Source organism: Fukomys damarensis, unplaced genomic scaffold (assembly GCF_012274545.1).
Source record: "Fukomys damarensis isolate Sample0158 unplaced genomic scaffold, DMR_v1.0_HiC HiC_scaffold_23, whole genome shotgun sequence".
NCBI classification, from domain to species: domain Eukaryota; kingdom Metazoa; phylum Chordata; class Mammalia; order Rodentia; family Bathyergidae; genus Fukomys; species Fukomys damarensis.
In genome coordinates, this window is record NW_022900935.1 from 48,095,521 (window position 1) to 48,123,126 (window position 27,606).

At 37.5% G+C, this 27,606-nt stretch overlaps 1 protein-coding gene across 1 annotated transcript in view; it reads right to left on the minus strand.

Annotated features, from left to right (window-relative positions):
* Positions 1–27,606, minus strand: part of Kansl1 (KAT8 regulatory NSL complex subunit 1) — a 176,232-nt gene that overhangs the window by 148,131 nt on the left and 495 nt on the right. Inside the window, exon 2 of the mRNA XM_010637477.3 lies at positions 26,448–26,578. The gene's annotated coding sequence lies outside the window, so the exon portion shown is untranslated. The remainder of the gene's footprint in view (positions 1–26,447; positions 26,579–27,606) is intronic.

Genomic DNA, 27,606 nt, shown 5'->3' on the forward strand with positions numbered 1-27,606 from the left:
GGAAGCGTGGTGCCGGGCCCCATGGCCGCCGACGCGCAGTGGCGGCACGCAGCACTGCGACAAGCGGAGCGGGCCCTGGCTCTGGCCGAAGCGAGGCTAATCTGAGGCGCTGACGCTATCACATTCCGTCCGGGGTAGGGCTGGGGGTGCCGCGCGCCGGTGTGAGGGGCAAGGAAGGGCGGACTGGAGCGGCGGAGCTAGAGGACGTGAGCGAGAAGTGTGTGCACTGTGTGGTACAGGGGCTACGGCCACGCCACTCCACGGCTAGCCGTGTGCTGGGTCGGGCAGACAGCTCCCTGGCCGGCGAGGCGGTCTGTGCCACCCGCCCTTTGTCCTACTGCCGGCCTCGGTCCACTGCAGCACCGCTGGACACTAGCCCCAGCGCCGCGCTCCGCAGCAGCCAGAGCAAAAAAAAAAAAAAAAAAAAAAATTACGCAGGCGCGAGCAAGGGCCCTATGCCGGGCCAGCTAGGGAAGGGGACAGGGGAAGTGATGGCCAACCAGCGCTGGGCCCGCTGGGAACTGTAGTTTGTGTTAAGCACGCGTCTTGTTTTGGGTGTCATGGTTTGGCAGATCTGCCAAAACAGGCAAAGCATTACACAATGAGTATTTATGCTTCCTGCCGCCACCAAATGGAAGTTCACTGCTATGCTAAAAGTTAACAAAGAACTCCATAGAGAAACCCATCTCACAACAAAAGCAAACTTCCCACTTTCCTACCAGAGTTGGTTTAAAGTGGTGGTACCTTCTCTTTCCTTAGGACCAATTTATTACTGTGGTTTTTTTTTTCCTTTCTCAAAATAGGGTCCTAATATAATGGAACTTTTCCCAGGTTTAAAAAATTAAGCAGTATAATACAAAGTGTCACATTTATACAAAGTATAATCCCACCTTTGAAAGTAGTTGCCAAAAGATGAGTTCAGTAATACAACTCAACAAAATTAGTTTAAATGACTAAAAAATGGTTCCAACAAGTAAATAAATCATCAAATTCAGCTGAGAACTGTATGTTCTGCTACCAAAAAGGAAGATGCAAAATGCTGTATACTTTTTTGTGGTTTACCAGAACCATTATCCGGTGTTATGTGTCATTTCTGCTCCTCAAAAAAAACTACCCTCCCTCCCTATGGTTAAAGAACAGTTTTAGCAGGCCTACAAAGTAACTCACCAGCTCCCATAGCGTTTACACTTATAGTTTCTCTAGGTTCCCATTTGTATTACGAAATCACTCAGGCCTAGCCATGGTTCTCAAATATCAAAAGCAGGCAGTTTTAGAATCACAAGGTCTAATTACACAAAGAATAAAAGTAATACATATATGAATACATATCCAAAAGAGATTTTTGGCCTTGGCTTTTTAATTTATAATCTTGGGGAAAGACTGAGTTGATTTCTAAAATAATGCACACATATCTCTACATAAATAATAATTTCACAAAATACAGCAGAAGGATGTTGACTCAATTCTAAAACCAATAGATGGAGAAATAGAGTCTTAATCTGACAATTCTAAAATCTAAATTAGCAAAATGAAAAATTCCAAGGTAAAGCACTTTGCAATGTTCACTTAATATTATATTCAAAAACACTCATTACAAAATAATCTTACCACTGCTCCAACTCCTGAAAGCTGAACTGTCAGATTTAATTAGGCCCCAAATAAGCAAGATTGTGAAATATATTTTTCCAGCCTATTAGAATGGTAGAAAATACTCCTTTTTAGAACCATATGTTGAGAGATGGGCATGGTGACACATGCCTGGAATCCTAGCACTTGAGAGGCTGAAGCAGGAGGATCCCTGCAAGTTTGAGGCCAGCTTGGGCTATATAATGAGTTCAAGGCCAGCCTGAACTACATAACAAAACCCTGTCTCAAAACAACCACCAAAAAAAAAAAAAAACAAAAAAAAAAAAACTGAGCAAATCTTTAATCCTACAAATGAGATGGAAGGAAAAACAGAAGAGTCCCCCCTCTTCCAGATACTGACACCTTAAACTATTAAGATAACCTTGCAGCAACCTGCAAGCATCAAAGGGATAGAAGAGAGTTGGCAAAAATGTTGGTCCTCAGGGACATCATTAAGCAATAATATCAACCAATTATTCCATCTAGATTACTGTGGACTTCCAGTTACATCAGAATGATGAAACAAGAAACATTTGTTTAAACCAATTTGAGTTAGGGTTCTTATACCTAAAGTAAAAAGCATGATGATTAATTTCTCATGTTTTTACTTTATAATTATTTACATTGCCATATTTTATAATTAATGTATTGTTACTCAAAAAAGACTCACTCTCCTATAACTCTGCACCCATCTGTTATGACTTGTATCTAGATTTCCCCTCAAACCCTCATGAAATCATAGGTAGAGCTTTTCAAAAGTGGCTGGATCTAGGTAGGGTGTGAGATGCTGGGATCAAGGGTGTGTGGCTACTAAATTAGGCCACTGATTCATTTGGCATACTTCTGGGAGTGGATAATGGGAAGGCTTGCCCTACCCTTGGACAAATTATAAGGGATAGATGGGCATGGTGGTGCACTGTATTCCCAGCATTTGGGAAGCTGAGGCAAAAGGATTGCTCCAAGTTCCAGGTCAGCCTGGGCTACATAATGAATTCAAAACCAGCCTAAACTACACAGGGAGACCCTGTCTCAAAAAAAAAAAAAAAAAAAAAAAAAAAAAAATACATTTGTTGCTTGCTTCCTCACTAGTTTGCTGCTTTGCTGCCTTCCTGCCTTCTGCCCATCATGAAGTGTTTCTCCTCTATCGTGCCCCCTCTATCACACCACCCTGTCTTGGAGCAAGCTATGAACTGAAACCTCTACAAAATGCAAGCTAACTAAACCCTTCTTCTTTTAACTCTGGTATCAGGTACTTTGTCTCAGCAATGAGAAAAGTAACTAAGACAACATATCTTTATCTGTGTCCTCTCTTTCTAGAATCTCCTTCCTTACCATCATTTCTTGTTATCCCTTAACCTCCAATCTACCTCCAACTCATTTTATATGTCCCACCACACCACTGTTATCACTTAATACCTTATGTGGTTAGCATTTTATACTCTTGGTTAAGTGCTCTCTATATTTCCTCTGAGGTTATTTTCAAATACTAGCCTCACCTTTCCAAACTAGCCTGAATGAAAGCCTGTGAAGGCAGGAAGTACAGATATTCCAATACAGATCTATTACTCTCATCTATACAACAAACAATTTCCAAAACTGCACTTTCTAACTTCTCTGCCATACACTTTTCTACCATACATCTTCTTTGGAACTTCCTAAACACAACATTCTGTCATAAACTAAAGAATTCAGGAGCTGGGGATTTAGCTTAGTGGCACCGTGCCCGCCTTGCCAAGCGCAAGGTCCTAAGTTTGATCCTGGGGGAAACAGGTTCAGATGCCCAAAGTATTCTCAAAATGAGAGTCATATTAATTTAAGTGTCATAGTAATAAAAACAAAGTATGAAGCCTAGACCATTTAGTTTCAAAAGGACTGGCACTTAGTTTTTGACATTTGACTATTGCATCCCCACAATTTTTTTTTTGTACCAGGGATTGAACTAGGGTCCTTGAACATCCCTGCAACTTTATCCATAACCTGGAACAAATGAGATACTTCAAAAGAATTTGCTGGGCTGGGGATTTAGCTGAGTGGGGCCTCCGCCTGCCTTGCAAACTTAAGGTCCTGAATTCAATCCCTGGTACAAAAAAAGAATTTTCTGACCAACAAAAAGGTATTGTGTACTAATTTAAAATAGAGGCAATAGTACATACTTAAATTATTATTTGTGAGTGAATCTATTTTCTATAGTTCTAAAAATTGGCTTTGAGCAGCCAAGTAGAGAGGTCCTGATAAGAGTCAGGAGTCAAGGGAAAATATTCAAAGAGAAAAAAGGCACTACAAGGCAAAAAGCATTTTATAAAAAATTTCTAAGTCAGTTGTTGATTCCAAAATTATGATGGAACTTACCAAAAAAAATCTTTGCTCTGCTAGGATAGCTAACCTAGGGATTTTGGAAGAAGGCACGCCTGCCACCTCCAGCAGAGAGGCACATTCTTAGAAAGGAACATTCCTTTTTCACTGCATTACTGGGAATCTACTCAGGACCTTGCACTTGCAAGGCAGGTGGCAATGCCACTGAGCTAAATCCCTGGCCCAGGAACTTTCCTTTTCAGTCCACTAATTCCTGGATTCTTGCGCTGGGTTCTCTGCATATACAGGAACATATGCTATGAAAGAGGGAGTAACTGAAGCCACTGAATAAAGGAGAAAACTTGCCAGTGTGCCAATGTAATCAGTAAAATTTGTAGTGAAATTTGATACACTTTTGTTAAAATAAATACAAACATAGAACAAAACCCAAAATTTTCATTTTTTTTTTTTTTTTTCCAAAACAGAGGAGTCTTCAAAGACATGTCAAACTTATGACAAACTGCTCCAAACAAAACTAGACTCAGGAAGTACTTGAAAGGAAAAGTTAAGAGAAGCACTAGTTTATTTATAGATAGATATACAAAAACCCCCCGGACATGGTCCCCTTTGTGAAGTTGATGAGAACCCAAAACATCTAACTTATAAATTGTCATGCACACAATACTATCAAAGACAGCATAAGTTATAGAGAACATGACTAGAATTCAGGAAATGATAAAGTCCCTGTCTTATCTCTGCCATTCATCTACTAAGGAATCATATATAATTTTCTCAACAGCAATCTTTTCACTTCTGAATTACACTGACAAAAATATTCAGCATTTTCAACTATACTCCATATTAATTCCCATAATCGCACATTGACACAAATTTGTCTAACAAAGTTTGCCATAACAACTAATTTCAACTAGCAGAACAAAAATAAGTAAAATAGCTAAGGGAAACTATTTTCTGTTCTATAAGAAAACAAAACAGATCCTCTTTCAAACAGATGGAAAAAAACTACTCATACTTCCCAAAATATCTGGCGGAATATCAAAATATGACCTGGTGGCCCACACCTACAATTCCAGAACTCAGGAAGCTGAAGTATTTAGATCACAAGATTGAGGCCTGCCTGAAATATATATATTGGGACTTTGTCTCAAAAATCAAAGACAAATGACCTTGCTGATAATATTTAGTCCATGGCATCAAATTTTATTACACAGCAATAGTGATATTTGTATTCCTAACTTAGACTATTTGTTTCTTTTTCATGTGTGTATGTATATACTGAGAATTTGAACCTGAGCCTCCAGAATGTTACTCTCACTTTACTACTAAACTATACCCACAATCCCTCTTTAATTTTCAATAAAACTAGGCATATTCTTGAAGTCCTACGACTGGTTCCCATTCTTCCATAAACATTAATTGCTTTTTTAAAAATTAAGTGCTACTGATTACTAAATACTGTAGTACTTCGGCGGGGGGTGGGGGGAGTCACCCTTATATAAACTATGTGATAGCTAAGAAAACCATTTCTTCTCCTAAATATTTTAAATGGCTAAATATTCAAAGCTAAAAAATTAGAAAACAATTAGCAAAATTTTAGTAGGGTTATACTTCCCATTCCATTCTTCCCACCCCTTTTCTGAAGCTTGCTTAAATCCTACCAGGAATTCTAAAATTAGGTGCTGTTCATGGTACAATCAAAATGAGGCAACAAACAGGACATGGTAGCACACGCCTATGATTCCAGCACTTGGGAAGCTGAGGCAGGAGGATTGCTGTGAGTTGGAGACCAGCCTGAGCCTCCAACAGTGAGTTCTAGGCCAGTCTGGACTATGTAGCAAGACCTTGTCTCAAAAAAAGAAAAAAAAAAAGTAGCAAAGCAGTTTAAGAAAAGAGGATAAGGGAACCAAGTAGGCAGCAAGGATGTAAAGTACTAGACTTGGAACCTCTACCCTGAGTACCCCAAGGTAGGTAGCAAAGGTACAGAAAGGAAAACTGGTGGCCTAATCCAATTATATTTAATTCTGCATTTCCCTATCAAATAATCTACATTTTCAACGATAGACTTTTTTAAACATCAGTTATATAGAGCCGGGGATTTAGCTCAGTGGTTCCACAGCCTGCCTTGCAAGCACAAGGTCCTTGAGTTTGATCCCTGGCACACACACACACAAAAAGCACACAAAAACATTACTTGTATACTTAACTATTACCTTCACTAAGTAATTAGAAATTAAAACTATTGCGAGTGTTCAAAGTTAAACCAAAATTATTTCACAATAAAGCCAAAGACACATTTCAATTCATTCAATAGGGCCATTACTATTCTGTTACCCAAACCAGACAGAAATATCACAAAAAAATTTTAGACTTTCAAAGCAAAATGAATCCAGTAACATACAGACAGGATTACACACCTTTGCAAAATGCGATTTATCCCAAGAATTCAAGGTTGGTTTAATACCTGAAATTCAACTATAGTATTGTAAAATGTAGTATTAGTTGAGGATAAAAACTACAGGACCATCTCAAAGGATGCAGGAAGATCACTTGACAAATTACAGTGAAAATATTCAACAAAGTAGGAATCAAAGGAAACATTCAACTTAATAAATGCTATTTATTACAAAAATCCATAGCTAAAACTGCACTTAACATAGAAAGAATATGTCACCCTAAGATGAAAGACAGAACAAGTATGTCCACTCTCAGCACTTATAGTCAACACTATACCAGAGGTTCTAGCCAGGGCAAGTAAAAAAACAAGCATTCAAGTTAGAAAAAAAGACATAAAACTATTTCTAATTGCCAATGTCAAAATCTTACACATATAAAATCCTAAGGAACCCACAAATAAAATATTGGAGCTGATGAGCAAGTTCAATGAGGTTATGGGACACCAAATCAATAGCAATAGTATTTCTATATACTAGCAAGACACAATGTGAAAATGAAGCTAAAAAAAAAAAAAATTCCACTTACCATAGCATAAAAAATAATAAAATACTTAGAAATGAATTTAACAACAGTAAAAGTTAGTCTATAAACACTATAGACTATAATAAAGTAGTCTATAAACACTGCTAAGTGCAGTGGCTCATGCCTATAATCCCAGCACTCTAGGAGGCTGAGCCAGGAGGATTGCAAGTCTGAGCCCCATCTGGACAACTCAGCAATTTAGCAAAACCCTATTTCAATATAAAAATAAAATAAAGGGCTAGGGATGTAGCAGAAGTTAAAGTCCCAGTTAAGTGGAAAGATATTTTGTGTTCATGGATCAGAAGTTATAGCATTGTTAAAATGCCAATACTTTCCCTAAATTGACCTACAGACCCAATGTATTCCCAGATATTCAAATCTGTCTGTAATTCCAATACTCAGGGAAAACAAGGTAGGAAGATTATATTACAAGTTTGACCCAGGACAAATTAGTGACTTAGCAAGACCCCATGTCAAAAAAATAATAAATTTTTTAAAATCTTGTAAAGAAAGGACAAAGTTAGAAGATTCTCATTTCCAATATTTTGTTTTGTCTAACTACATAGCCCAGGCTGGCCTTGAATGTGTGATCCTCCTGCCTCATCCTCCTGAGTGCTGGGGTTACAGCATACCAACACCATACCTGGCTCCAGATTTTAAATGCTCCTTAATTCAATGCTATAGAAATCAAGACAGTGGTGTACTGGTATAAAATAAATATATAGATCAAAGGAATAAAACTGAGAGTCCAGAAATAAAACCTCATACAGTTAATTATTTCAAACAAGAGTGTCAAGATGACTCAGTGGTGGAAAGAATGGTATTTTCAACAGATTTTGCTGAGATGGTGGTTCTTTATGTGCAAAAGAATGAAACTAGACCACTATCTCACACCATACACAAAAATTCATTGTAATTAACTTTTAAAAATGGGTCACAGTCCTAAATTTAAGAGATATAACAATAAAATTCCTAGGAAAAAAAAAGGAGTACATTTTCATTACCTTGGGTTAGACACCGGTTTTAGGATATACTACCAAAGCAACAAGCAACAAAAGAAAATAGGCAAAATGGGCTTCAACTGATCAATTTCCTTATAACCACCCTCCCACCCCCGCAGATGGAACCTCCAGACTACGACATGCTAGGTAAGCACCCTACCACTGAGCTACATCCCCAGCCCTTTTTATTTAATAGGTTGCACAAACTGGCCTCAAAACTGACATTCTTCCTGCCTCAGTCTCCAGAGCAGCTGGGGTTACAAGCATGTAACCCCCTTACCCAGCTAAAATTACAAATTTTTGTACATTAAAGGCCACCATCAATAAGTTGCAAATACAAAGCACAGAATAAAACAAATCTTATCTTGCAAATCTCATCTGATCAGGGAATTGTATCCAGAATATATAAATAACTCGTACAACTCAACACTAAAAAGACAATCCATTATAAAAATATCCAAAGAATACGAACAGATATTGGTCCTAAGAAGATATATAAGTGGACGGCAATCACATGAATAGATCTCATTATTAGTCATCAGGCAAAGTCAATTCTAAACCACAGTGAGATATACTGCTTCACTAAGATGGCTGCAATTAATGTAAAAAAAAAAAAAAGACATAATTACGGATGTTAACAAGAAGATAAAGAAATTGGAACCCTCATACACTATTGGTGGATTATATAATGGTACAGCTCCCATGAAGTTTAGTGGTTCCTCAAATAGCTAAGAGTTACTATATCACCTAGCAATTCTATTAAGTATATCCAAGAAAATTTAAAACAGGTGTCCAAACAAAAACGTCTACAATTTTTTTTTCAGTACTGGGAACTGAACCCAGAGTCTTCACACTGAGCTACATTCCCATCCTTTCTATTTTTGAGGCAGTATTTCTGGAAGTTACCAAGTTGCCCAGGCTGGGCTCAAACTTGCGATCCTCTTGCCTCAGCTGCCCAGACTGCAGGCATTACAGACATGTACCACTACATGGGCATACAAGGATGTTTATTATTCATAATAGCAATATTATTCATAATAGCTGACAGATGGAAAAAAATCCAAATGACCATCAACTGATCAATGGATAAGAAAAAAGTGACAAAAGCATAAAACAGAGTATTATTCAACCATAAAAAGGAATGAAATATTGATGTGTGCTACAACATAAATGAACCTTAAAAACAGGCTAAGTGAAAAAAAGCCAGCCATAAAAGGCCACAAACTGTATGATTTCATTTATGTGAAATGGCCAGCATAGGTATTTCCAGGTAGACCAAAAGAAGATTGGTGGTTGGCAGAGGCTTAGAAAAAAAGAGAATGGAGATTGACTGCTAAGAAAATGTAGTTTCTCCGGGAGGTATTAAAAATGTTGTAAATTTAAGATTGTAATTATGAACAACTCTGTGGATACAGTAAATATCCACTTATTATACACTATAAATGAGTAAATTTTAATAAGTGAAATACATTTTAATAAATCTATTTAAAAAGGAAGCCGCCAAAATAGCACTTAATTTCTAAAGAATTGCACTTTGAATAGAAATGATGAACCACTTGTGATAAACTCAGAAGGTAAGTAAGGCACAGTTGTCATTTATTTCTCCTTGAGAAATAACTTGAAAGTGCTAATTTGCCTTTATGTTACATTTGCAAACTCATTGCCAGAAGTATCTACAAGCAAAACTTAGGTTTGCCTCAAGCTCCTATTACTTATTCAAGAATGACATGAGGAAGACTCAATATGTCACTGATACAATCAATCAGTCATCTACAGAACTAACAGAAGATAGGACATCCGTGAGTGAGTGAAGATTAAACAAAACACAAAATCTACCAAGTGTTGTGCTATACCTGTAATACTAGTACTATGGGACGCTGAGGCAGGAGGACAGAAAGTTCAAGCCATGCTTGGGCAATTTAGGAACTTAATGAAATCCTGTCTCCAAATTTTAAAAAATTTGAAGGATAAGTATGTAGTTCAATGTGAAGGCCCTGGGTTTAATCCCTAGTAGCACACACACACAAAAAAAAAAAGAACACAAAATCCTATTACTTACTGGAAGGGTAATCTTCAGGGACTTAGGACTGGAATGTGTTATTATCTTTAAAGCTTAAACAAAAGCAACAGTAAAAAAAAAAAAACACAAAATCCTATTACTTACTGGAAGGGTAATCTTCAGGGACTTAGGACTGGAATGTGTTATTATCTTTAAAGCTTAAACAAAAGCAACAGTATTATACTCTGCCTGAAGAATATTATAACAGATGGTTGGCAAAGCTTCTACAAAAGGCTAGTTCAAAGAGAAAATATTTATTTGGCATTATAGTTGCTAGCACTATCAAGGGTATAAAGAAGATACCCTAAACCATAAATAGGGGCATCTAAAAAGAAGATGTGCTGAACAGGAGAGACTATGCTGATCGATCAACTCATTTCCCAGCCACACTAATCATCTTAATTTTTCCTTCTGTAAACCAACAATTTTTTTGTTTGCATAGTCGAAGGTAAGTGTGATTAACAAGTCCATCCAGTAATAACCACTGGATTAAGATAATTAGCAATGCCCTAGGATTCTCATTCTAGTTTTACACTACAGTAGCTAAATGACATTGGGAAAATTACTTCACCACTTTCAGTTTTTTCATGAATAAAGTGAGAAACCCTGATAAACTTCAATCACTTTACTCTAAAGCTCAATGAATCAGAAAACCTAAAAGATACAGTAATAATAATAAAATGGGGTTCAATAATCTGGGTGTTTAACAACATAAAACTTCTTTGGAAGTGAAGTGATATAAAAATGTAATATTTCTCAAAAATATTAGTGTCTACTAAGACATACTTACATAAAAGAACATGGTTCTAAATTATGATAAAAAATGAGCCCACTAGTAATTGAGATAAAAAACATATTTAACCAATATTCTATACAGTCAGGAAACACTAAAAATATCTTGTGTGACTAACAAATATTTTCTTTTCCGGTATTGGGGATTGAACCAGGGCCTTCACAGAGCTATATCCCTAGTCCTTTACATTTTAATTTTGAGATAGGGTCTCACTAAAGTCTCCTAAATTGCCCAGGCAGACTTGAACTTGTGATCCACCTGCCTCTGTCTCTCAGAGTGCTGTGATTACAGGAATGCGCCACCATGCTCAGCTTTCTACCCAATTTTAAAAAACACACAGATACACTAAAATATAGGCTTTAGTTATATAAAATTAAATTTTATTTAAAAAGCAGACATGTAACATAAAGCATAGAGATGGACTTTAAAGTACTTCGTTGAAAGCTGGAAATCGTAAAAGTTAGGTCCTGCAGGGCCTAGTGGGGCATGCCTATAACCCCCATATTTAAGGAGGCTGAGGCAGGAAGATCACAAGTTTGAGCCCAGTCTAGGCAACTCAGCATTCAAAACACTGCCTCAAATCAAAATTAAAAAAAGATCTGCAGAGTATGAAGGCTTGGGTTTAATCCTCAGCACCAAAAAACAAAACAAAAAGTCAGGTACCCAAACAAAAATTTTAAACTGCCAATAGCACGGTAAGGAGAAAAAAAATTCTCAAAATAGAAAAACAATACAAATGAGGAAAAGCTGTAACCGACTATTAAGAGTAGCTGACTGGATGCACTAAGATCTATGTAGGCAAAACAACAAAACCTTACAAGAAAATGTAAAGCTAGTAATAGATGATTTAAATTATAAAATGTGGGCTGGCTTTGGTGGTGCACACCTGTTATCCCAGCTGAGGGAGGCTGAGGCAAGAGAATCACTGCGAGTTTGAGATCAGCCTGGGCTATATGGTGATTTCCAGGGCAGTCTGAAATACCTAGTAAGACCCTATCTCAAAAAAAAAAATAAAAATAAAAAAATAAAAAAATAAATTATAAAATGCTAGATGTCAAATAAAGATTAGTGAGTCAACTGATAAGAGTAAAAACAGTTGATCAAAGTAAGACAGTTGATATACAATTTTTATTTGCTTCAATACTTAAAAGATATGAAGATATGAAAGAAATATCCATTTCTAAATTATTCTTTAAAGCACAGGGAACCAAATTCATCATTAAATAAACAACATGCTTCTAAGGTGTCAGGCAGTCATGGAATTGCAAAATATTCTGTGGGTTTTAAAGGCATTTAAATGTAAAGTATAAAACTGCTGAGGAGAACATACTAGCTGACAATCATATGAGTGACCTATTAAGACTCTTCTGATAGGAAAACAAAATCCAGATCTATTTCTTTTAGTATATGTACTGCCAAAGCAAGCACTATATCTGTTTCTTTTATCAACAACACTTACCTGGCTCCTTGCCCAATTCTGAGCATATTTAGGGTCTCTAAATATTTGTTGAACAAAAATTTTTTAAAAAGCCCAGCATGGTGGTGCATGCCTGTAATCCCAGCGCTTGGGAGGCTGAGGCAGGAGGATTACAGGGACATTCAAGGCCAGCCTGGACTACATAGTGAGACCTTGTCCAAAAAACAAAACAAGGAACCAGGTATTTGGCTCAGTGGTTCCATGGCCTGCCTCAGCAAGGGCCTGAGTTCAATCCCCCGTACCAAAAACAAACAAACAAACAAACACAAAGAACCAAAAATACTTCAATGTAATTCCCACATACTCAAGAGAAGGGCTCCTCTACAAGTCCAAATCAGTCAAACTGGCAAAATCCAATAGAGGATGGGATCAGAAGAATCACAGCATGAATGAGGAAAAGACAAGTATCTACAGCAAATCATACACCAGACTAGAATTCTCTCAAAAGTAAGTATATAAACATAATTTGTATGGGCTTTCACAAAAGTCTTGAAATTTTTTACTTAAAATATTGTTTCTTTAAAGTCCAAATGACAACAGAATTCTGAATATTTGCCATAGATGAAGTGTGTAGAGATAGGAAGTTATAGGTGGATACTGAGGCACTACCCTAACTGAATAAACAAAAATTGACCTTAATGTTTTTAAGTGTTATATTTAATATTTTAATGTGACGTGAAAATTTTCACCAGCTACTCCTCAAAGAACTAATATCTAGAATATACAAAGAACTCAAAAAACTTAGACCTGCCAAATTTGAAGATCCAATTAAAAAATGGGCATCTGGGCTGGGGATTTAGCTCAGTGGTGCCACTGCCTGCCTCACAAGCGCAAGGACCTGAGTTCAATCCCCAGTAACAAAACAAAACAAAACAAAATGGACAATTGAAATGAACAGACACATCTCAGATGAAGAAATACAAACAGCCAATAAATACATAAGAGAATGTTCAACATTGCTGGCCATTTGAGAAATACAAATTGAAACAACAGAGATTCCATTTCTCTCCAGAAAGAATGGCTACTATCAAGAATCATCCAATAACAAATGCTGGTGAGAATATGGGGATAAAGAAACTGTTCTCTATTGCTGGTGGGACTGAAAACTGATACAACCACTATGGAAACCAGTATGGAGATTCCTCAAAAAACTTAAAGTAGAAATTCCATTTACCCAACTATCCCCCTTTTGGATATCTTCCCTGAAGTCAAAGACATACCACAATGACACATGCATACCCATGTTTATAGCAGTGCAATTCATAATAGCTAAATCTTGGAAACAGTCTATGTGTCCATCAACATATGAATGGATTAAAAAATGAGGTATTTGTAAACAATAGAGTACTACTCTGCTACGAAAAAGGATAAACTTGAATCATTTGTGAGAAAATTGATGCACAAGACCATAATTCTAAGTGAAATAAATCAGACACACAAGTTTAAATATCACATTGATACTCTTATGTGAGAAACCCAAAAGGTGGCACATGCCTGTAATCCCAGCACTCAGGAGGCTGAGGCAGAATTACTGTGAGCTCAAGGCCAGCCTGGCTACACAGTGAGTTCAAGGCCAGCATGAATACATAGCAAGACCTTGTGTGAAAAAAAAAAGATATATTACATACAGTTACAAATTCCCTATGATGAATGTGATCAGTATGCATGACAAATATGAGCTAATAAAAAAGTAAAGCTAAGCCAGGGATAAAGCTCAGTGGTTCCACCGCCTGCCTTGCAAGCACAAGGACCCAAGTTCGATCCCCGGTGCCAAAAAAAAGAAAAAGAAAACAGGGCCAGGGATTTAGCTCAGTGGCACTGCACCTGCCTGGCAAGTGCAAAATCCTGAGTTCAATTCCCCAGTACCAAAAACAGTAAAGAAAACAATAAAAATACGGTTTTGTTTTTTTGTTGTTTTTTTTGGTACCAGGGATTGAACTCGGGTCCTTGCGCTTGCAAGGCAGGCCACCGAACTGCTGAGCTAAATCCCCGGCCCCTATAAAAATAGGTTGAGCAGGCAAATAAAAAAAATTGAGGTATTTATAAACAATGCAGTACTACTGTGTCATAAAAAAGGATAAACTTGAGTCATCTGTAAGAAAATGGATGCACCCTGAGATCATAATATTAAGTGAACTAACTAAAGAAACAAGATTAAATATCACAGTTTCTCTTATATGAAAAATTCAGATAAAAGATATATACAAACATACATACATAGGGGAAAAAAAAGCAGTACAATCCAGTCCAGATAATGTAACTTAAAGTATACCTTGACTGAGTACAATTGTCTTACATACTTTATGTTTTTTTAGCCTATTAGTCTGGCTTTCAATCTGTAAATATGATAATTAGCTTTATAAGATCTAATAAGATAAATGGATCTGGCTCTAGCAAAATAAAAGGGGGTGGAGGAAGGGAGAAGGGAATTGAAATGTGTTATGTACCTGTGCCAATCCCCTACAGTGAATGGAATCATTATGTACTGCAAACATGCATTAATGAAAAGTAAAAAGAAAAGAAAAAGTTTTATGAAAGATACACAGAGAATCTCCAATTTGCAGATGGAAGGATAAATCCCTGATAATAAAGTATCACACTGAGTTGAAAAACTAAAGGAACTGAGGAATGTAAAGGATTTCTAAGTATACCAAATGAGAAACATTTGCAAACGCTAGGATTTATTTTCAGCCTAAAGAATACTTTGGCAAGCATGAAAGCTATCTAAATATCAGAAGGCCTATCCAAGCAGAAGAGAAGCTAGACTCACTCTAGGCAGTTCCTGTGTAGACAAAATTAGGCCCAAGTAGAAATTCCACAGGGGTCCCCCTTTCAACTTAAGCTTTCTAACCATCAGACCTAACTAACAAGGCAATTCTTACTTACTCTGGATTACCTCTAAGAGTGCACTGAGCTAGGAAAGACTAAAACATTTCAGTCAGGAAAATGGCAAGTATGTTACAGCACAGGCAAATGAAAATTGAAGTATTTACAGGATAAAAATCTAAGCTATAATGACAGGACTCATGCCTTCCAGTCAAAAAAGGAATTTTTGAGTAATTATACAATGTTCTTAAAGACACCAGGATGTTCTGTGCTGAGAAAAAGAAAAAAATAGATGAAACTCTTATCAGCAAAAAGGAAAAAGCTAAACAGAACATATTTTTCTATACTCTTAGCAAATCATACTTTAGCTACCGCTAAAATGTAGTTTAGGTAAATTATAAAGTGTAGGGTCAGGGATTTAGCTCAGTGGTACCATGCCTGCCTCGTAAGCAGCAGGTCCTGAGTTTGATCCCCGGTACTGAGAAGAAAAAAAAAAGTATAGTTCTCAGGTAAAAAGATGGTTTTTATTAAAACATTAAATAAAATGCAGCTGAGTGGTTATCGTACATCCAAGAGGAAAGCAGTGTTGACAAAGATATAGAAGTGGAATAACTGAAAGGTTTTAGGAAGTGTCACTATAAATTAAATTGAAAAGTATCTTTGAGAAAATGGGAGTGCCAAGGTGTAGTATACTAAAAATCAGAAAATATATCAATATGATAAATACTAATTTATCCATCAAATCTCAATACAATATACTAAGCTCTTAAGCTTTAAACTTCTTCTTTTTTGTTGTTGTTGTTTTGTGTGTGTGTGTGTAGTACTGGGTATTGAACTCAGGGCCTCACATATGATAGGCAAGTACTCTAGTGCTCAGCTATATCCTCAGCCCTTAATTTTTTTATTAGTATATGTTTGTAGTGCATGCGGTTTACAATCATTTTGCAGAGGTCACATGTACATAATACTGTATAACTTTTTTTTTAATTCCCTTCCCTCCCTCCTTCCTTTTAACTTCCTTTCCCCATTTTCATTCTTATTGGCTTTTTTCCTCTTTTGGTTTTTTGAGACCAGTCTTGACATGCAGTTCAGGCTATCATTGAACTCCCAGTGATCTTCCTGTCTCAGCCTCCCCTAGTGCTCAGAGTACAGGCATGTGCCACAATGTCTGGCTTGATATTATTTTGAGATAGAATTTCACTAAATTCCAAGCTGGCTGGAATTTGCCATATTCCTGCCTAGCCTCCTGACTACTGTAGTTCTTTACACAACAGATAAAAGATACTTGCAAGACGTGTTATCACCAAGAGGTATTTAGAGTTAAAAGTAGATTTCAAGAAGTACTTCAATTTATGTATAAATCCCTTCTGGGCTCCTCCTATAGGAAAGAAACAAGGGCTGAGGTGAAGCCCTAAATTTCTGACAATATTTTTTTTTTAGGTTAGCATCTTTTTTTTTTTAGGTTAACAATGCCTTACCTCAAAATATCACTTAGTGCCAGTTTAGACCAAACAATTGGTTGACAGACTCAAAGGAGCTTGTTCCAGTTACTATACGATCCTGGGTTGTCAGCCAACTCATTCTTTTTCCAAAAGCAAATTTAAGTTTTGGGTATAGTTCCTCCTATTTTCTATCGGGGTGGGTGGGGGTATGTGTGTTGTGTGTGTGTGTGTGTGTGTCTGTCTGTCTGCCTGTCTGCCTGTCTCTCTTCTATAGTTTTAGAACCCTTCTATAGCTCTGTATCATAAATTTTCATTTATCATACATTCAACAGCATAAGAAAATAAAATTGTTCATAAATATTATTTTACTGGGTCAGGGATTCAGCTCAGTGGTTCCACCACCTGCCTTGCAAGCACAAGGTCTGAAGTTCAATCCCCACTACCAAAAATATATATAATAGATACTATTTTATGGTTGTATAATTGTGCACCCTTAAATATACCATAATTCATTTTTCTATTCTTGCTGCTTGTTAGGTTATCATTCCTTACCAGTACAAATAATACTAAATAAATGTTTTTTTCACAAGTCTTTCTAAATCTCTACCCCCTACCTTAGGGTAAATTCCTAAAAGTAGAATGATTGAATTAAATAAAATTCTTAGCTTTGTCAAAATATTCTGCAAAAATATCTTCCAGAAAAAGTCCAATGCACACTTTCAATAGCAGTTTTGAAGACTGTCCCCTTACCACCTTTGCCAGTTTGATCATTTTTTAAAAACCTTATTTAATCTGTATTCCTTTGATTAGTTATCAAAATAAAATGTTTCTCTTATGCTTCTTGGTTATTTGTATTTCTTCTTTGTGAACTCTGATCACGTTCTTTTGTCAGTAAAGCTTTTCTTCTGCCTGACACGCTTTTGAAAACCAGTTGAGATGAAGTCACATATCGGTAACTTCAGCTCCCCCTGCTGGCCAAATAATTACCAACATGACCAAGAGCCAGAAAAAAGTACACTGTGTAGGTTACTAGTATTGCCCATTTTCCAGGCCATTACTACAAAAACAATTTATACATAGTGATTAAAGAGAAACTTATATTTAACATGGATATGTTTAATAAAGATAAGGGGAGGGGATAACTAATGTGCCAAACAATTCTATCATTAGTTCCCTAACAAATATTCTACCCAGGGGCTAGGGATGTAGCTCAGCGGTACCATGTCTGCCTGGTAAGCACAAGGTCTTGTTCAATTCCTGGTACTGGAAAAAAAAAATCTACCCAGTTGTCACAGAGCTAAGTGACATTTATTTCCCTAAACTTTATTTTAATAATGTGAAAACATTTTAGTTACCACATAACTCTGAGTTTTCAGGAAACTAGATCTCTTTCCAAAAGCAAATATAAGAAAAAACAAAAATAAGTCAGGCAGCCAGGGATTTAGCTCAGCGGTTCAGTGGCCTGCCTTGCAAGCGCAAAGACCCAAATTCAATCCCCAGTACCAAAAAAAAAAAAAAGCCAGGCACAGTGGTACACACCTATAATCCTACAATGGAGGCTGAAGCAGAGGGTTGAGAAGTTTTGAGATTAGCCTGGGCAATTTAGCAAGACCCTGTCTCAAAATAAAAAACATGAAATGGGCTGGGGATAGAGTTCAAAGCAAAGGCCTTAGGTTCAATCCCCAGCACCAAAGGAAAAAAAAGAAAAAGGTAAGAGCAGCAACTTCTCTCTCCACTCCACCACAGGTGCTCAGCTCCAGCGTACTCAGCACTCTCTGACCAGCACTCTGACTCAAGACTCAGTCCAGCAGTCTCTGGACTGGAAGGGCCAGTCCAGTGGCCTTTTCTCCCAAAGTCCCCTTCACTTCAGGATAAATAAACAGGAGAAAGAGTATGGAGCCCAAAGAAAACCAGCACAGCAAAGTCAGAAGAGGAGTTTGGGTACTAGCTTCTGATGACAACCGACATGGCAATGTCACAACAGCTATTCACCTAGAGTAGTTCCAGACAGTTTAAAAATCTGATGAAAGCACTGATCCCTTTTCTGTGTAAAATACAGCAACACCACATCATTCTGAATTGATAATGTGAAATAGGAAGAAAAGGTCTAAAGGGGTAGGGAAGGTGGAAGGGGCTAGGGAAAGGAAAGAAGGAAAAGGAAAAAATAGGAGAAAAGGAAAAAATGGAAACAAAGTCTTTGTAAATAGGGAGAAGTAGAGGGGGTGAAGGGAGGGCAGGGGAATGGGGAAAAAATAAGAACCAATATAATATAATAAGAACCATTCCAGCGTGTAACGGTAAAGTTCCGAAGGATGAATGTAACTATATTGTTTACCTAAAATGTACCAATAAACTTAATGAAAGGGGAAAATAAAAACATCATTTTGTGAACTGCCAAAATATGTCATTCTTCATTTACTTTATCCATAATCCCATTTTTTGTGTATTTTATCTTCCAGCCATCACCAAAGGTGTTCCAGGGGTTTAGGGTTTTTTTTGCTTTTCCCCCAAAGCTGAGGCTAGAACCCAGGGCCTGGGCATGTTTAGCACTGAGCTATATCCTCAGCTGACTAAAGGTCTATTTACTCACATTTGGCAAATTAATTTCTTATTGCTTTATAAATTTTTTACTCAAACTAGTATATACTTGAAGTACATAATGATTATACTCATTGTAGAATATATGCCAAAAATTCTATACAAGCTTGGTAAGCCATCCTACTATAGAAAGACCACAGGAAAGTTGAGGGGAAAAATGAAAACCAAAATGAAAGAAGAGAGAATTGCTGGAGGCTGGGAGTACAATGACAAGTGATACTAAGGTTGAGAGTAATGTCATTAAATAGATAGTAACAGACAAAAGAGACACTAAAAACTGCCTAACAGGTGCTTACTAATCCACTACTCATGTATACTTTATAAGCCAGACATAGTGGCACAAGCCAGACACGGTGGCACACGCCTATAATCCCAGAACTTGGGAGGCTGAGGCAGGAGGGTCACCAAGAGTTCAACACCAGCCTGGGCTACATAGCAAGACCCTATCTAAGGGGGAAAAAAAATTTATATATATGTATGTATGTGTGTGCATATATACAGAGAGCACAAAAATTATATATATATATATAATGCATACACATGTATATGTATATTTTACGGTCTCCAAAGTATTTTTTAATCTATCTATTATAACTGTTCAATACAGTAACTGATCATAAGGATCGTCAATCATTTTGGATTACTGGTGATACCTGCGTGTAATTCCAGCTACTTGGGAGGGTGAGGCAGGAGGATAGCAAGTTCAAAGCCAGCCTGGGCAATTTAGCAAGACCCTGTCTCAAAATGAAACAGTATAGGGCCGGGGATTTAGCTCAGTAGTTCTACCACCTGCCTCGCAAGCACAAGAACCCGAGTTTGATCCCTGGTGCCAAAAAAATTTTTTTAAATGAAACAGTATAAAAGATTAATAAACATGCATACACATACACACACACACACACACACACACAATCTTATTTCTGTATACATCTGCCCCTCCATTACTGTGAGTACTATATCTGCAGATATACAATGAATCAAAAAATATTTGAAAAAAATTGTCTGAAATAAGAAAAACAACAAAAATTAATTTAAAAAATTTAAAGGGATGGGTTGAGTATGGGGGTGCATGCCTGTAACCCTACCACTCCAGTGGCTGAAGCAGAAGGACTGTCAAGAGAGCAAGGCCAGTGTGGACTACACACTGAGTTTAAGGCCAGCATAAACTACATAGCCAGAGCCTGTCTCAAAAAAAAAAAAAAAAAAAAAAAGCCAGGCATAGTGATGCCTGCCAATAATCCCAGGACTTGGAAGGCTGAAGCAGAACTAACAGGAGTCTAACAGGAGTTCAAGACCAGCCTGGGCTACACAAAGCCAGCTTGAACTATAGCAAGACTTTGTCTCAAAAAAAACAAAGACAAACAAAACACCAAAAAATATAGAAGAAGCAATGTGGAAGAGTAGCTCAGCACTTCCTGGGTTTAATCTCCAGTACTATTTTTTTTTTTAATTTTTGTTGGGGAGGATTTTTTTTAAAAAGTGACCAGGTGTGGTGGCACATGCCTGTATAGCAGCTACCTGCGAGGATAAGGCAAGAGGATTGTGAATTCAAGGGTAGCCTCAGCAACATGGTATGACTGTGTCTCAAAGTAAAAGTAAAAAGGACTGTAAGCATAACCCAGCACTAGAGTGCTTGTCTAGCATGCCGAGACCCTGAGTTCAAACAAAATTTTTAAATGAAGAAAAGGTAAAATCTGTGCAGGACATTTTCTTCAAGGAGGTAGAGAAGCATGCAATACCTTTTAGAAAGAGCCACCCAAATGATAATTTGAAGTAAACACTAGAAGTTTTAGGAGAGAAAACTATCAAAATAAGTCACATATAAAACAGTGGTCAAAGATAAGGTTTAAAAACAATCTCTGGAGCTAGAGATACAGCTTTGTGGTAGAGTGGTCCTGAAGGAGGTCTCCCACTCCATCTCAACAACCACAAACCCCCAACCCCTTACTAGGGATGGAACTCAGAACCTTGCTGGGAGGGCACAGAGAGCACATCCCCTGCCCAACAACAACAACAACAAAATTTAACAAAACATAATCAGCAACAGCCAAGGGTATATATTCTATGTTCAGAAGCTTAAACTTTACCCTAAAGGCAATGAGGAGGGGAGGAGAAAGACTGACCAAATCACTCAGACCAGAAGAACTTCCTCAAGGTCGGGCTACTTCTGGGGTACCAATTTTGACCCCCAAAATGATAGTATGAAGCAAAGTATTGGAGGATAACAATGCCAACTGGTAGAATAAAAATATAAACCATCTCCTTATGCACTAGAGGGAGAGAGAATTAATCCCTATTACTGGATATCTTTAGCTCTTAGCACTTACAAATCCAAGAATTACCAAAGATCCAACAATCTTCATAAAGGAGATGTGGAAAGATATGGTAATCTTGATCTTAATTTTTCAAACCAGAATTTTATTGATAATTTAAAATTTTTTCTACAGTTCAATTTTACAAAGTTTCAATGATTTTTCTTAAAATCTGTACATTTTAAAGATAAATACATGAGACACCTAAAAAAATGCTCTACTACTTTAAATCACACTATCAATTTGCTTCAAATTTTTCATTTCCTATGTCTGGGTGTTGAGGGTCTGCTACCTGTGAAGAGTGACATAAATCTGTAGGGATAAGCTGTTACAGGCTAAATTGTGTCCTACAAAGAAGATATGACAAACTCTTCTTCCTGTACCTCCGAATGTGATCCTATTTGGAGATCTTTACAGATGTAATAAATTAAAATGAGGTCAGGAGGGTGGGCTCTTCCCATATAACTGCTATCCTGATAAGAGGGACATTTTGGACACAGAGACATGAATACAGGGAGATTATATAAAGATGGAGTTATAGTGCCATAAATCAAGACACTTCAAGAAACTGGAAGAGAGGCCTTCATACAGATGCTCCTCAAGCATTTTTAGAGGAAGTATACCACTGCCCTGAGATTTCCAGCTCCTATAACTGGAAGACAATAATTTTTTTGAGACAGGGCCTCACTATATAGCCCAGGATGGCCTTGAACTCTCAGAGATCCTCCTGCCTCAGGCTCCCCAGTACTGGGATTACAGGTATGTTCACCACACTTGGCAAACTTCTGTTCTTTAAGCCATTTGGTTTATGTTATTTGTTACAACAGCCCTAACAAACAGATATCCTGAAGAAAATCAGCAGTTCATATTATTGAATACTTACCATCAATACCAAATACTGTGCATCAATTAACCCTTATTAAATCTACCCTAAAACTGAAGTCTTATAATTATATCCTTTTCAAAGATGAGGATACCAAAGCTCTAAGATGTCAATGAACTTGCAAAACATCAGACCAATTTTTATCACTAAGCTAAGAAGAACTATCAGTAACATTTATCAGTAATAGTATCAGAATTATCAGTAATAATTATTATAATAGCAATGGCTCACTAAACCAGGCACTACCCCATGTTCTTTACAGGTATAATGCACACAAAAACTTCTGAAGTGTTAGTTTTTCAGTATAAAAAAGAACCCCAAACCTTAGATTAAGAAAATCATTCAAGATCACATAGCCAAGAATAGTGATAGCATATCTAACTGCAAACTTTCAATAGCAACCATAAAAACCTTTTACTAAGACTTTAAGAGAAGCTGGAGGTGGTACAGACTGGTAATCCCAGCATTCACAAGGATGAGGCAGGAGAATTGCTGAGTTCAAGGTCATTCTGGACTATGTAGTGAGTTCAAGGCCAGCCTAAACTACTTAGCAAAACCCTGTCTCAAAAAAACAAAACTGTAAAGGGAAGGAAGATTTTTAATGCCCGAACTTGAAGCTCACTGCTAAAAATATGTTTCTATAAATTCAAAATTCTTCAAGATCTCAAGGGAGCACATGGCCTAGATTGCAGGACCTTTGCATATGGATGATTCAGCCAGCCACTAATCACTATTCTGCCCTCTGAACTGTGGCCTTGCCATTTTTCATATCAGAAAGTGTAAAAAGATAGAATACAAGAAAGGCATGGTGGCACACACCTGTAATCCCCGCACTGAGGGTAGCTGAGGAAAAAGGATCTCTAGTTCAAGTCCTGCCTGGGCAACTTAGCACATCTCTGTGTCAAAAAATTAAAAGGGGACTGACATGGTGGCACACTCTTGTGTAATCTCAGCACTCAGGAGGCCAAGGCAGAAGGACTGCTACAAGTTCGAGGCCAGCCTGGGCTCTATAGTGAGTTAAAGGCCAGCCTGAACTAAATAGCAAGACCCTGTCTCAAAAATAAATAAATAAAATAAAAGGGCTGCTTTTATCTAGCTCAGTAGTAGAGCTAGATTCAATCCCCAGTAACAGCAAGGAAAAAAAACAAAACAAAACATAGAGTCTCCTTTTCATTTCGTTATGTACCTGTCCAATTCCTAGACCTAAGAGGTAACAAACGTCATCATTTTCTTGTTTATTTTGCTAAAAGTTTTTTGAAGCTGGGCATGATACACATGCCTACAATTCCAACACTCTGGGAGGAGGAGATAAGAGGACCACAAATTCAAGCCCAGCTTGAGCAGTCTGGTGCTTAATGAGACCCTGTCTCCAAATAAAAAATTTAATAAGGGCTGGAAGTATAGTTTGGTGCAAAGGTCCTGGGTTCAATCCCCACCCCTCAAAAACACAGTTTTTTTGTTTGTTTGTTTGTTTGTTTGTTTTTGTGGTGGTGGGGAGTGAACCCATGGGTGCTCTGTCACTGAGCTCTATCTTTTTTTTTTTTAATTCTCTCATATTGAGGATTGAACCTAGGGCCTCTACTCTGAGCTACAGCCCAACCTTTTTTTATTTTTTTAGATGGATTCTCACAAGTCACAAAATTCTGGGCACAAACCTGCAGTCCCCCTAACTCAGCCTCCCAGAGTGCTGGGATTACAGGCTTGCACCAGCACACCTAGCTTTTATTTTTTATTTTGAGACAGGCTCTATTTTCACCAGGCTGGCCTTGAACTTGCTATCCTTCTGCCTCAGTATCACAAGTAGCTGATATTACAGGTGTGGCGGTACTTTAAAAGTACATTTGAGCCAATACAAATCTCTTTTCTTTTTTTTTTTTTGTCTTTTTCTCTTTTCTTTGTGCAGCTCTACCACTGAGCTACACCCTTGCCTCCCCCGCCAAAAAAAAAACACAAAGGATAACATATCATACACACTGTTTTGCATTTTGCTGTTATCACTTAACTGTACGTCTTGGAAATCTTTCCACATCATATTGAGTTTCATTTTACTTCTGTCCCTTTGCTTGTAACAACACTTTTTACTTGCCTTCACAGTTCAGTCTAGCACACGAGGCAACCCTTAAGATCTACCTAACATAGTAAATGGTAGCTCCATGTCACATACCAAAGACCATGTCATTGTGAAAAGGTATCTTTTATTCCACCCAAATCAAACACTGTAATTTTAAAGTGTTTTAAAGTAATAAAGATAGGAGAGAAATGTCAGCAAATAAAAAAAAAATGTGTTTAGACTTAGAAGATGGTTTCCACTGATCAAAAGATTGGTAGGGAACAATAAAACTAAGGCAGCCACGTATCTGCATTCTCAAGTAGTAAACAAGTATGGAGTACTAACTTCCATTCTACATTCCTCCCATGCCAGAGGCCTTTGGTACAACTTCACAATTTACTGTATTATAATACTCTAGGTTCACAGAGACTTAGAGGTAAAAACTCAAAGATTATAAGTAACTTAGAAAGCAAGCCTCCCTGCACCTATCACTTTGGTTAAAATCAAGAAAACTGCAACATGAAAACTGATATATTGATACCGATTCTCCTGATTGCTTCCTAGGAGCATAGAGGCCACCAAATCTTGGCAACTAAATGCTTGTTACATGAAACATAAACATTTTTGGTATAGTATCTGTTGTGCCAACTGAAGACTAGGTTCAGAATATGACTATAAATTTTAGTACTTCTTAGAGACGATAAAAGATTTTTAATGTGTGTGCTTATGCAAAGGACTTAATAAATGAATATTCCTAACAGTTAAAAAAAAAAAAAGTACAAACAGCTGGCTGGGTGCCCGTAATCCTACATCTTGGAAGGCTGAGACAAGAGGACTGCAAGTTCGAGCCCAGCCAACCCAGGCAATTTAGTGAGACCATGTCTCAAAAATAAAAAGGACTGGATGTAGCTCAGTGGTAGAGCATCCCTGGGTTCAATCTCTAATACCTGAAACAAGAAAAAAAGTAGAAACAAGGCCAAATGTTGTGATACACACCTGTAACCCTAGCTACTTGGAAAGCTGAGGCAGAAGGATACAAAATTTAAGGCTATCCTGGCAACCTAGCAAGATCTCGTCTCAGAAAAGGGTCTGGTGGGGTGGGCCACTTGCCTACAACCCTAGCTACCCCTCATCAAGAGGCTGAGAAAGGACGATAAGTTCAAGGACAGTGTAGGCAACTTAGTCAAACCATCTCAAAATAAAAATTTTTAATAAGGGCTGAAGATGCAGCTCAGTGGTAGAGCGCTTGCCTATGTATAAGGACTCAGGTTCAATCCCCAGTGCCATTAAATTACCACAAAACAATCTTTATCATACTAGAAACTCCAAAGGAAGGTAAAGCTGGTGGAGGGCTGCCATCACTTTTTTCTTTCTCCATCTTCCTCCCACTTTCTCCCTACACGTCTTTAGTTTTGCCCTCTGCTTAATCCTCATGGAGGGTTCTTTGGGAGCCGAGATTAGAAGGAGCCATAAGAGACTGGACAACCACCACACCAACAGCTTTTTCATCTAAAGGTCACCTATCTACACTGCCCAAGTGAGTTTTAACTTTTAAGACAAATCTTGGCACAAGTGCTCCTTGCTGAAAAGAAGTGTAAAAATCTCATGAAATGGCCCAGGGAGCAACAGGGGGAACTCTCCAAAGAATTGTACGCATAAACCAGCAGGTCTTAGAATATTCCAATACACTATATGAAGTTTCCAAGTAAACAAATGGTTAATGACATCTTTTGTAACACATGAATCAGTCACTGATTTGCAAGAAGGGGACACACCCTGGTACCTATGACTCTAAAGTACCTGTTTGAAAGTGGGCCTAGAAGTCTGAGTTGCCAACCCATTCTACCAGGACTGGAACAGAATTTTACAAGTATGTAGGTTGGCATAATTTAAAGTTAAAAAGATAAACACATCATTACAAAGAAAGTTAACATGAGAACTTCATATTTTAATACCAGTATCAAAGAACAATAGCAATACAAATCCTCGGAACCTAGTATAATGGTTTTTGAAGAGTAGCAAATTCAAGAAGCAGAATACTGATTATGAAAAAATTACAAAGGCTGGCAATGAAAAAATAACACATCTTACCTTAAAAGGCATCCAAGTAGCATTCATAGTGTCAAGAATAGTTCAGACAATACTCAGAAATGAGCAAAAAGAGTAATTCCTTCTGTCACCAAGAATGAACAGGTAGGAAAATTTTTGTTTCAAGGAGGTATCTGAAAGAGAGGATTTTGATTTAGACCCCCCTCAAAAAAAAAAAAAAAAAACCTCAAGAATATGCAAATAGTTTAAGCTACCTAGAGATTTAAGTACTGTTCACCTCACCATCTTAAAAAGGTGTACATGATATAATCTCCTTTAAAAAAGAGCAATGAGTGTTATGTGCATCTTCATATATGTATAAAATGTATTTTATATAAAAGAAATATGACACATATTTTAGATAATAGAAAAGTGCTTATCAAAGAATAAGAAAACCAAAACCAAAGAGAAAAAAATTATCCATGGTATTTCAAACATTATTGAAAGGTGATTTGTTAACTAATCATTTTTTAAAAGGCCCTTGCCACACTTAATTTTATTTAGTAAATTAAAAATCTCTCTGATGATCCCAACTGTCCTAAATTTTATCATACCTTCAGAGCCAATTCGACATGAAAAATAAAATCTACTCTTGACCAGAATACTATAAGCAAATAAAAGACCCCCCCCTTTCCTAGAGATCTTTAAAAGCAAACCAAATAACTTAATTTTAAGGGAGGAGGTAGTTTGTATGGAGACAGAAGGGTGGACTAAATGACCTCCTGTAGGATCCTTGTTCAAAACCTAGACCCGAATGAAATTCCAGCTTAACCAGTTACTGCTTCGCTTAAAATGGAGGCTTACCCAAGTAGGGACAAAAGTAACAGCACTCACCTCTTTAAAAATAAATTTCGAAAACTCTGGAAGTATCCTTATTTTTAAAATAAAAGCTATAAAAACCTCTGGAGTGGATTCTTGCTATGAGTTTGTCTCTTCGACTTCGAAGAGTTGGCATCACTTTCCTTATGGGCTCATCAGAAGGGGGGGGGGTCTTGACCTAAGCCTCAGGCGGGTTTACGAGCCCCCCAAACCCGTGATCCCCACCTCCAAACACAGCGGGAGAAGCAAAAGGGAAGAGAGCGAGTTCTCACCCCTCCCCCCTTCTCGGACCCTAGTCCCAAACCTACCCCCCAGCACACACCCCCCGCAGTGGGGCGCCTCC